The following is an 11717-nucleotide window of genomic DNA, read 5'->3' on the forward strand; positions in this document are numbered from 1 at the left end:
CCCAGCCCCTGCCCGTCCCGGCGGGTGAGCAGACAAGCCTCTCGGGCTGGTGAGTGTTGGTCGGCACCGATCCCCTCTGTGCGGGAATCTCTCCGCTTTGCCCTCCGCACCCCTGTTGCTGCGCTCTCCTCCGTGGCTCCGAACCTTCCCCCCTCCTCCACCCGCCGTCTCAGCCCGCGAAGGGGCTTCCTAGTGTGTGGGAACCTTTCCTCCTTCACAGCTCCCTGCCACTGGTGCAGGTGCCGTCCCTATTCCTTTGTCTCTGTTTATTCTTTTTTCTTTTACCCTACCCAGGTACGTGGAGAGTTTCTTGCCTTTTGGGAGGTCTGAGGTCTTCTGCCAGTGTTCAGTAGGTTTTCTGTAGGAGTTGTTCCACATGTAGATGTATTTCTGATGTATTTGTGGGGAGGAAGGTGATCTCCGCGTCTTACTTTTCCTCCATCTTGAAGCTCCTCCTTGAATTTTTAATATAAGTTGATATATAACAAAAATCACACACCAGGATCCTTTGGCTTATAAATATATATCTAATAATAATCCTGCTTTTGTGAATAATTAATAATTACTGAATGCCTTTGTCTTAAAATGTTAAATGTTTCTTTTTAACTGTTCCCATCACAAACCTTTTACCTCTTTCACATTCAGTAATTACAATGTAAAATTTCTAGTTACAGTCGAAGCTTAAGGTTTTTGAAAGCTTTGGAAAAAAAAACAGTAAATTCTGAAAGTGTGGTCTGGAGGCCTTAGCTTTTGGAGTTATTATTTTGTCACCATTCCCTCTCTGGTAAAGCCTCTCCTCCCATCTTTTGAATGCTGTTTTTATTCTAGTTGAATTTCTGTTACACTGAAGAGAGTTGCTAAAAGGTCAGACTTGGAGCTCAAATCCGGTAGTTTTATTATATTAGCTGTGACACCATCGAGCACATAATGTGTACTCTTCTGCATGTTTCCTTTTGGCAATTTCCCTTTTATGAAAGTATCAGTTTGTATAATGCAATCTAGATTACATATTCCCCTTTGTAATTAACAATTCCATGTTTTCCTTTCATCATAATTGTTATACATATATACATTGATTGACTAGAGTTGGAGTTAAGTAATGTGTGGAATTTCTTCTTTGTTGAGTTTTAGGCTGTGCCCTTACAATCTTGGAAATTTCCAACTGAGCAACAGTGATTGTCAACTCTTTTGTTTAACCAACATCTATTGAACTCTGATTAAAAACCCTAAGTGTAAGATACAGAAATAACAGGCTCTATTCCTGCTCTCAGGAAGCTCACAGTCAAATGTAAAGACTGTTATGAGAGAAGATAGTTATGGGGCCACAAAGAGGAGGCACTTGGTTCAGACATAGAGTGAAAAGAAGGCTTCCTGGGAGGTAAAGTAGAATCTCTAAAGAAGAGTAGAAGTGAGCAGTCAGAGAAGGAAGGAAGGTGTCCTAGGCAGTTGAAACCACAGGTGAAAAGCCACAAAAGTGTGGGAGAATGCGGTACATCCAGGGAGATTCCAGGGTTTCATGATCAAGTGTGAGCTGTGAAGGAGGAGCTGTAAGAGTTGAGGCTGGAGAGAGAGGCAGGGCAGATACTTGGAAGGGCTTTTATCCTTCACTATAATCTAAAGGGAGTAAGGCATCTCTAACAGATATAAGCAGGAAAGAAGCAGGTGTGTATTTCTGAAATAACTCTCAAACTGTCTGAGAATGAGCTAGAAAAGGTTAAGTAGGAGCAAAGAAAGCAGTTAGGAGGTGACTCAATGACACAGGTGAGATACAACATGAGTCTAAAGTATGACAAGGGCAGTGAAAACGGAGAGAAGGTACAGGTATTCCCCCACCCCCTTCGAAAGTTTGCTATAGGCCATTTCGCTATTAGGAAAGACCTACATTAGCATGTACTGTTTTCGTTAACTGAAAGAAATTTAAAGAGAATTATCGCTTTTATGGAAAAAGGCGAAAAGCAAAAATAGCGTTCAGCCTTTGTTTTCCAGCCAGAGGCAGCGCACACCCTGAGCAGACCCTGAAAGTGGGACCGCCAAGCTGCTTACCTGGAACTTCACTCAGCATCACAGCATCAAGTCGCCAGAGCTTTGAACTGGGTTTGAGCGTCTGTGTTTTGTCTCAGTTCGTTGTGCGCATACCTTAGCAAGATGTGTCCTAAGGTACGTGCTTCCTTGCTTTCTACCATTTTATGAAAGGTTTCATGAAAACCCTCTACTTTTGGATAGCGGGGGGAAAACCTGTATTTAGAACGTAGAAGGCAGGCAGAAGTACTACTGAGAGAAGCTGGTAGTTCCAGTGTTGGACCTGCTGAATTTGAGAGCTCTTTAAGTCAAGGTAGCCTGAGGATGAGAGCAGAAAGAAAGGCAGAGGAAATTTCCTCTGAGGCAAAGGAATTACTGTCTGCCATGGCTCTAGCAACCAGAGCTTTGCAGGCTGTACCACTGAGACTTTCCTAAGTATTATATATCGGGTTTCAGCTAAAAGAAAAGAGTCACGGTCCCATAATTTAAGGCTGATAAAGGATGGAATGAGCCTCTATGGGGATGGTGATCTCCCTCCCTGTGGAGGTGTTAGGGCAGAGTGGTAACCAGCTGTTAGGAGCTGTAGAAATATTCGTGAACAATGAAAGGAATATTAAGTCACATAGCCTCTGCACTCCTTTCTGTTTTCCTTATTCTGATCAGAAATAGCAGCACTGTGTAAAACTAAATCACGTTCAAATAAAATGCTAGGTTTGAATCTAGCTATAATTGATGTCAATTAAAGGATTCAAAGAAAGATACTGTACAGAACATCTTGTGTTTGCTGCCCAGCATCTGTTCTCTTTCGTTCTGGTAATAATACTCCAAATTTCCTTTGGGAAATCACCCCTCCGCCATTCTCAGGCATGTGATTTGGGTGGGATTGATGCCACTGTGACTTCCAAGAGCCACCTGTTAGGTTTCAATCAAGCAAACTCTTTCTTCTGGCCGGTTATTGGGTCGGTGACAAGGGTGTAACAAAGAAGAAATAGGTTGGGCTCTTGGGGAAAAGAAGCTCACTCCCTTATTGAAGCTGCCATCATACAGAGCTTGACGATGGAGCTGGCCCCAAAGAGGCAAAGCTGACGCATGCATCCTGGTGACACTGATTTGTGGTAAGAGTCCCTTCACCTCATGTATGAGCTCTTTAATGATGAAGCCAATAAATTCCTTATTTTTTTGCCACTTGAGGTTTTTCTGCCTTTTCAGCCCAAAGTATATTGATATAAAAAGTCACACTTTATTCAGAAGTTTATTCATTCAACAAATATTTCACGTGTGCCATGTGTTCAAGGAGTTGGGATGAAAGCAGTGAACAAGATTAACAGGGTCTTTATTCTCAAGGTGATTATATTCCTTGGGAAAAGAGCATAGACAGTAAACAAATGAAGTCTTACGTAGATGAGGTAATTTCAGATTAAGTTAGCTGCTATGAAGAAAATTAATAGAGTGATGTGACAGAGAGTAATACTGGGGAAGATGCTTAAGATACAGTAGGTCAGGGGAGGTCTTTTTCTGAGGATGTGGTTTCTGAGTTGAGACCAAAAAGCCAGCTATGGAAATATGTTTGAGGAAGATGGCACAGCAAGAGCAAATTCTTCAGCAAGGAAGACCTTTCAGTATTCTAAAAATACAATGAAAATCAGTATTATTTGAAGATAATGAGTAAGAAAGAAAGACGTGACTAGAGAGGTGAGCTTGGTGTCCCCCCCCGCCAAGAAACAAATCCTACCCCTTATTTTAACCCAAATGGATTTCTACTTCATTCACATATTATTCATTCAACTAACATTTAGGCCTTTTATGTGCCAGGCTCTATGGTAGATACAGCAAATAAAGGGATGAAAACCACAGAGTTCCTATTCAAGAGGATCTCACAGTCTTTGAGAGTTCTTTTCACTCACAGCCTCTAGAATCTCATGCACTTTCCCGGTTCTGTGTTAACATCGCAGTGTTCTGAGCTTGAAGTCCACCTCCTCACATTCATCACCAGTTCAACCAAGCACTGTCTTCTTGCTCTGTATCCCATCCTATCTTTCATGTTACTGTCTCAGACCTAAATGTCTTTGCTTACCTCTGAGCTCCCCACTTACTGGGCTGTAAGTAGTTTTCTAAAGCAAAGCCTTATGTGCTATTAAACAGCACAAATGTCATCAAATTTGGTATATAATTTGTTGTAGTTGCTGTGGTCCACATGCATGCTTGTTAATGTAAATTTTTATAGTATATCTTTTTAAGACAGCCTCATTTGCAACAATAAATTCAGGAATTCTGTACAGAATCTAAGACTATTCTAATGATGTTAATGAAGACTATATGTTTATGAGGTTTTCTATAAATTTTCTTAAGAAACGTAAAGCCAGACTGGCAGATAGGTGATGAAAAATAGCTAGAGAAGTTTGCACACACAGAAAAATCTGCCATCTAAATTAGGAGACTGAGGAGAAGTAGGCTTAAATATTTATCATCCAGAAGATACTTCATATATTAATAACAAAGAGAATACCAGAAGAGCAATGATAAAGGCAAACAAGATAATTTTCATTGACAAATATTTATCATTAGTTATTTTATACAAAACACTGAAGCGAGATTGACATTGGACTATTCAATGGACATAATTTTGTAACTATGAAAATAATATTTGAAGGCAAAATGATGAGGAATCATAAGACAGTTTCAGATATTGAAAAGTTTGAAAGCTTAGACATACCAAATTTTATTTCAGGCAGTCATTCAGAATGCTAAGACAGGTATTTCACACCAACCTCTAATCACTTTCCTAGTGGGAAAATGAATATAAATTTAATTAGCTTCACCTTACTTTCCCTCCTTTATTATTTAATTTTCCTTAAGTTTCTAAGAAACTGTCCTCAAGTTTCTTCAGTGTAACAGAAATTCAACTAGAATAAAAACAGCATTCAAAAGATGGGAGGAGAGGCTTTACCAGAGAGGGAATGGTGACAAAATAACAACTCCAAAAGCTAAGGCCTCCAGACCACACCATACTACTGTATGCATATAGATATATAACTATGAATTTTATGTGTGTAGATAGATATATTTAAGTTTTTTTAACTTAAATGCCACCTCTTTTATTCTTTTTTTCTTGTAGAAAGCATGAGAAAATGAAAGGCATATCACAAAGAGGCACATCACAATGAAAAATAGTGATGTTCAAAAGAAAGAAATAACATGTAACTCTCCAAAAGGTGATTAAGCATGAAATACTGCATATAAAATGAATCATGTAAATCATGAAACATAAGCTAAAGTTGGATAGCTACTGAATTTGTGTGTACATTAAAAATGTGTGTCAAGTTAGAAAGAAAAAAGAAAGATAAATCAAAATATGCCAACTCAGCATGACCTATCAATACTGCTTCAGATATGTGGTCTGTGCCTCTATGATGATAAACTTGCTTGGTTGGTTGGGGATGGGACATATGCTAATAGGATGAGGGAAGAACTTGGTGATCTGAACCCCCCACTATGAATGAGATACTACAGTCTATTTTCTTTATGATCAAGTTGTTATTCTCCCAAAGGATACCATTGTGATTGAAACATCATTTTACTTGAAAGCATTTGTCTCCATATTATTGTAAAAAAAAGCAGACATTATTGCAGAAGTAACAGTGAAAATTCACATTTTTCATGCTAAATTTTCCAGTGACTCTACTTCCTTAAAAAAAATAAAGTGTTAAAATAAAACGTACCTATTTTAAAGGTACATTAATTTTAATATTTTAATACAATTTTTAAACAGTACTTTCCATTTATAGTTATTACAAAATATGGGCTATATTCCCCATGTTGTACAATACATCCTTGAGCCTGTCTTACGCCCAATAGTTTATAGCTCCCACACCCCCCCATGTTGCCCCTTCCCCCACTGCTAACCACTAGTTGGTTCTCTATATCTGTTAGTCTACTTCTTTTATGTTATGTTCACTAGTTTGCTATACTTTTTAGATTCCACATATAAGAAATATCATACAGTATTTGTCTTTCTCTGTCTGACTTATTTCACTTAGCATAATGCCCTCCAAGTCCATCCATGTTGCTGCAAATGGCAAAATTTCATTCTTTTTTATGGTTGAGTAGTATTCCATTCTATATATATAGCACATCTTTATTTTTTAAACAAGATTGTATTTATTTATTTATTGATGTGGACCATTTTTAAAGTCTTTATTGAATTTGTTGCAATATTGCTTCTGTTTTATGTTTTGGTTTTTTGTCCCCGAGGCATGTGGGGTCTTAGCTCCTTGACCAGGGATCGAACCCGTACTCCCTGCATTGGAAGGTGAAGTCTTAACCACTGGACCACCAGGGAGGTCCCCTACATCTTCTTTATCCATTCATCTGTTGATGGACACTTAGGTTGCTTCCGTATCTTGGCAATTGTAAATAATGCTGCTATGAACATTGGGGTGCATGTATCTTTTTGAATTAGTGTTTTTGCTTTTCTTGGATATATTCTACCACAGAGTGGAATGGCTGGGTCATACGGTAGTTCTATTTTTCGTTTTTTAAGAAACTTCCATATTGTTTTCCACAGTGGCTGCACCAATTTACATTCCCACCAACAGTATACAAGGGTTCCCTTTTCTCCACATCCTTGCCAACATTTGTTATTTGTGTTCTTTTCAATAAGCCATTCTGATAGGTGTGAGGTGATGCTTCATTGTGGCGCTCCGCGGCATATGGGATCTTCCCGGACCGGGGCACGAACCCGTGTCCCCTGCATCAGCAGGCGGATTCTCAACCACTGCGCCACCAGGGAAGCCCTTCATTGTGGTTTTGATTTGCATTTCCTTGATTATTAGCGATGTTGAGCATCTTTTCATGTGCCTGTTGACCATCTGTATTTCCTCTTTGGAAAAATATATATTCAGTTCTTCTGCCCATTTTTTAATAGGGTTGTTTTTTTGATGTTGAATTGTATGAGCTGTTTATATATGTTGAATATTAATCCCTTATCAGTCTTATCATTTGCCTATTTTATGTACCTATTAATGTACCTATTTTAAATTCCTATTTTAAGTAGACTGTGCAGTGAGTTTTGATAAAAGCGTATACCTATCTACTACCACCACAGATTATGGAGACTTATTTTATGGAGCATTAAATGGCCTATATTTGTTAATGCTCCACATCCACTTGAAACTTGAATTTGTTATTGTAATTCAAAACTTTACAATATATATTTGTCCTTTAACCATGTCTGAATAAAATGTCTCTTTCCAGAATGTGGATAGAGATATGGTGTTGTTTTTATCCTTTCTGATAACAATATGTATGTATATTTAAATTCATCTTCAGCTGTCAACACCTACATCAGTGTGATAAAGCATTCTTAGGGGAAATCGTATTTTTAATAACTTATTGTCAGAGAAATTCCGAAGAACACCATCTTATTTTCAAAAGTCAATGTTACCAAAAGACAAATATTTATGTGTTTTAAACTTCAGCTTTATTTTGCTTGTCTCTCAGCTAAAATGCAAGCAAGAAGAAAGAAATGATTGTTTCAATGATGCAGGAGAGCAATGTAAGGAACTAAGCTATAAAAATCATAAATCTGTGTTGGAAAATAACATCAAGTTTTGACATCACACAAAGATATACAGAATTCCTGAGATAGTCTGATTTATAGTTTTGCTGAATATATATAGTAATTGACAATAATCACTGAGGAAACTTCTTCACTTCCTATATCTGAGCTGGGTCTTTAAAAAGTCTATAGACTTTCAGTTATAGAAAGTTTTAGAGTTCATCTAGTTAAGCTACCTCATTTACCATATAAAATTATTGAAACTCAAAGACTGAGCAACTTTTCCATGGTTACATAATTATTTAGAAATAGCTGGTCATAAGCTCTGACCTCCAATTTCATTCAATTTGTTTATGTCTGACCTCTTTCTCTAAAGTGCATTTAATTTTGTTCTAAGTATTCTCTTAACTATATTTGATGCTTTTGGATTTCTCTCATTTAAGAAACAAATTATACTTTTCCAAGGATGAAAGCTTCTGTTTCCTTAAGGATGTAGTGTCCAGTGTTTTTTAAAAGTACAAACTTTGCAGTGGAACTGACCTGAGTTAGCATCAAGGCCCCATCACTGACTATCTTTGTGATTTAGGGAAATTATCTAACCTTTATAAGCTTTAGCTTATTCAAAGATAATAAGTCAAACTATTGCTTTTATTTTTATGGTAAAATATAAAATTATGTGAGCCATTATTATATCACTCAATCAGTATGCATAGTGTTAACCTTAATGTATGTGAAGATGATTTTCAGATATTTTGGTGAAAAAGCCAGAAAATCAAATAACTTGCTTTTAGATAATGCCGTTCAATACCAGTTTTTGCAAGTATGTATTGTTGCCATGATGATATTTAAAACCAAAGTAATAAATTTGCACCTTCCTTGAGGAGTTTATTATTTATTGAAGAAGACAGCTAAATGAAGATAGAAGATAGCAGTGTGATGTTGGGATTCAAGAGTAGAAAATCAAAATATTTGAGAAGCGTTAATTTGTAAAATGTTCATGGAGGATGGAAACTGAAAGAAGAAAAGTACACAGTTTGCCAACATAAAGGAAGAAGGACATTCTACATAGGAAGAACAGCAGGTGAACTAGCTCAAAGATTTGGTTAGAGGAACTAGAGGTACAGTTTCTGACTGTAGGATACCTCACACAAAATCAGTTTTAAAATTCATTTAGTCCTTATATTTCCAAAAATTATTTAAAACAGTGAATGCTGAAAAAACACAGATATTATAAAGCAACTTAAGCATAAAGTGATATAAGAGAGAATCCAGAGGAGAGGCATTTGACCATATTTACTACCAAGAGAAACTTTTTTTGAACAAACATTGCTGCGATGAGAAGCTTTGTTGTGGCCTCTTGAGACGCTCTAGATGTCTTCCCAGCCCAAGTTTTACATCCTTGTTCTTCACTTCCTTCTTCCTTACTGTTATTCTATTCCTAAGTAAATGTTAAGTCAGTAATAGTTTGTCATTCATATGTTAACGTGGTACTGGAACTCAGAAAGAATACTGAACAAATAGAAAACATGCTTATTATCTTCAAGATGATCAACATCAAATTGGGGTTCTAGACTATTACATTGTTTATGTGGTAATTTACCTCAAAATACTTCATTTGAATTGTGTGATGTAACTGGGTATTTTAACTTTAATGTGTAACCTTTTATCTATTGTATCAACTATAGTATGATGGTAGCATTTGGAAGACCTTGATTAGAAATTCTTACTCCAATTGTGTTTGCATATGTTCTTTAAATAGTACAGTAGTCTACTCCAAAGGATTCACTAATTAGCAACAGCAACGTTAGAAAAAATTTTCCTTTGGTGAAATGAGTGAAGTTCAAGATACGTGACTGCCTGAAACACTGATGTAGGTGCCATCACATTTCATGATCCAGATGTAAGAGTCCATTAAGCCTAGATGCCTAGCACTTACGGTGTGCAGTGTTGTAGATCTCAGAGATTCATTAGGTAGTGTGTATACTGCATTTTGTTTGTTTCTTGTCCCCCCAAAATCTGGATGATATGGTTAGGTATTATTCTACGTGCCTTAGAGTAAGGATCTCCTGTGGTGGGCTTGTTGGAGTGTATATGGATAGAGGTTACTTAGCATCTGAGCATGAAATGATAAGCTGTATGACTGTTTTGGATCTTCTTGCTAGTAAATGTTTATAAGTTTGTCAGACTTTGCTCTGACACTTACTTTCACTATAGTACAGCAGAAAGATTATTGGGGAAGGAGATGCACAGATTCCTCTTTCTTATCACCAGAGGCCACTGATATTTACAGTAAAGAACTTGGTATTACTACCTGCCAAATTGGTTGAGATAAGTACATAGCAGACAGCCGAAAAAAAAAAAAAGAACCATCTTTGAAAAAAATACAAGAATACATTGGGCATTGTTTTCTACCTCTCTGTTAATGAACTGATTCTTTACTCCTTTTGCCATGAATACATGTGATTTCAACTCCAAAAAAAAACTATATCATATACTTACTTTTTAGAATATTTTGATAAAACCAAACTATGGAACTGAAATAGAATTGTATCTTTTAAAAATACAGATATACGAAGATCTATTAAGAGAAACGAAGGTGGGAAGCAGCCGCACAGCGCAGAGAGATCAGCTCGGTGCTTTGTGACCACTTAGAGGGGTGGGATAGGGAGGGTGGGAGGGAGGGAGACGCAAGAGGGAGGAGATATGGGAACATATCTATATGTATAACTGATTCACTTTGTTATAAAGCAGAAACTAACGCACCATTGTAAAGCAATTATACTCCAATAAAGATTAAAAAAAAAAAAGAAAGAGAAACGAAGGAGTTCAAGATAGACGTGGAAAATTTTGAGATTTTCTTGGCTAGTAGGGTGAGAGTAGGAAAAGACAGAAAGAAGCCATGACACAATAGAACAAAGATCATCATCTTGAACAACAGAAATTTTTGGAGTTCCTACTGTATACAGAACGCTGACGAAGAGGTAAAAGATTTAAAATAAAACTCTGTGCCTTTAAGGGGTGATAATAACAGAAATATAAGTAGAAGACAATGAGGATGTCTAAGATGAGAAATCAGTGTGTGGTAAATGTTAGATGAAGACTAAACAGAGCATTTTCCTTTCCTTTTCTTTGTTTAACCAAAGAAAGTTTCATCTCCTCTGCAGAAAAAAGATGGCATTAAAACACTTATTTGGAACTGAGGTGCAAGGAATGATTGAAATGACTATGAATGGGACAAGGATCTCTCCAGAAAGGTCCCTTCTCCTTTGAGCTCCTATTGTCTGTTTTGAGAGCACACTGGCTTTTTGTCCTTTTATTTATGACCAGTATTTCTTGAACCCCAAAGTACACTCAACACCCAAATATAATTTTAATACCAATGAGTGGAAGCCAGAGAAAAATTAGCTGTCATCCAACTGCTTTATCTACTTCCAAGAAGTCATTCTTTCAGGAAAGAGCAAACAAGACATTTTAAAATTAAAAACTGGGATGAAGAATTATTCTTTTCACTTTGGATTGAATGAGCTGTGACCTTTATAGTGTGTTATCTAAAGATATGGGGTCATAATTCACACACTGTATTCTTAATAGCACATCCCTCTGACTATATTTCCTAGCTTTTTAATGAAGGCTAAAAATGCCCTTCCGTCTTCCCCTTGTTCCATATACAAAGACACAGTTGTTTAGTTGTTCAAGACCTGAAACCTTTTAAGATCTATCTTTCCAGTGTAAGCCTTATTTAATGCAATTAGGACTTAAAAAAATAATATATCAAATGAGATAAAATTATGGCAATAATCTAAAAGAGAGGGGATCTGTAATGTTACTTCTTAGATTAGTCCAGGATGCCTCATGGGACAAATTTAAAATATCATCTGATATCTCTGGTACTTTTCATGCCTAAATCATCAATAAAATAAATATTACTTGCATATTAATTATGTGCCCATTCCCCTTTTATATAATTTAATAATAGGAAACAAAAAATAAGAAAGAGTCTGTGCCTCATACTCCGGCACTTCTGACCTATTGGAATCTATCCTTTTTTATTACTTATACTCTTTTTATTTTTACATTGTTTTAATATATATTTCTTAGTCTATGGGTTATAACTTCTTTATTGGAGTATAATTGCTTTACA

The sequence above is a fragment of the Physeter macrocephalus genome, chromosome 2 (assembly GCF_002837175.3).
Source record: "Physeter macrocephalus isolate SW-GA chromosome 2, ASM283717v5, whole genome shotgun sequence".
Classification (NCBI taxonomy): Eukaryota; Metazoa; Chordata; class Mammalia; order Artiodactyla; family Physeteridae; genus Physeter; species Physeter macrocephalus.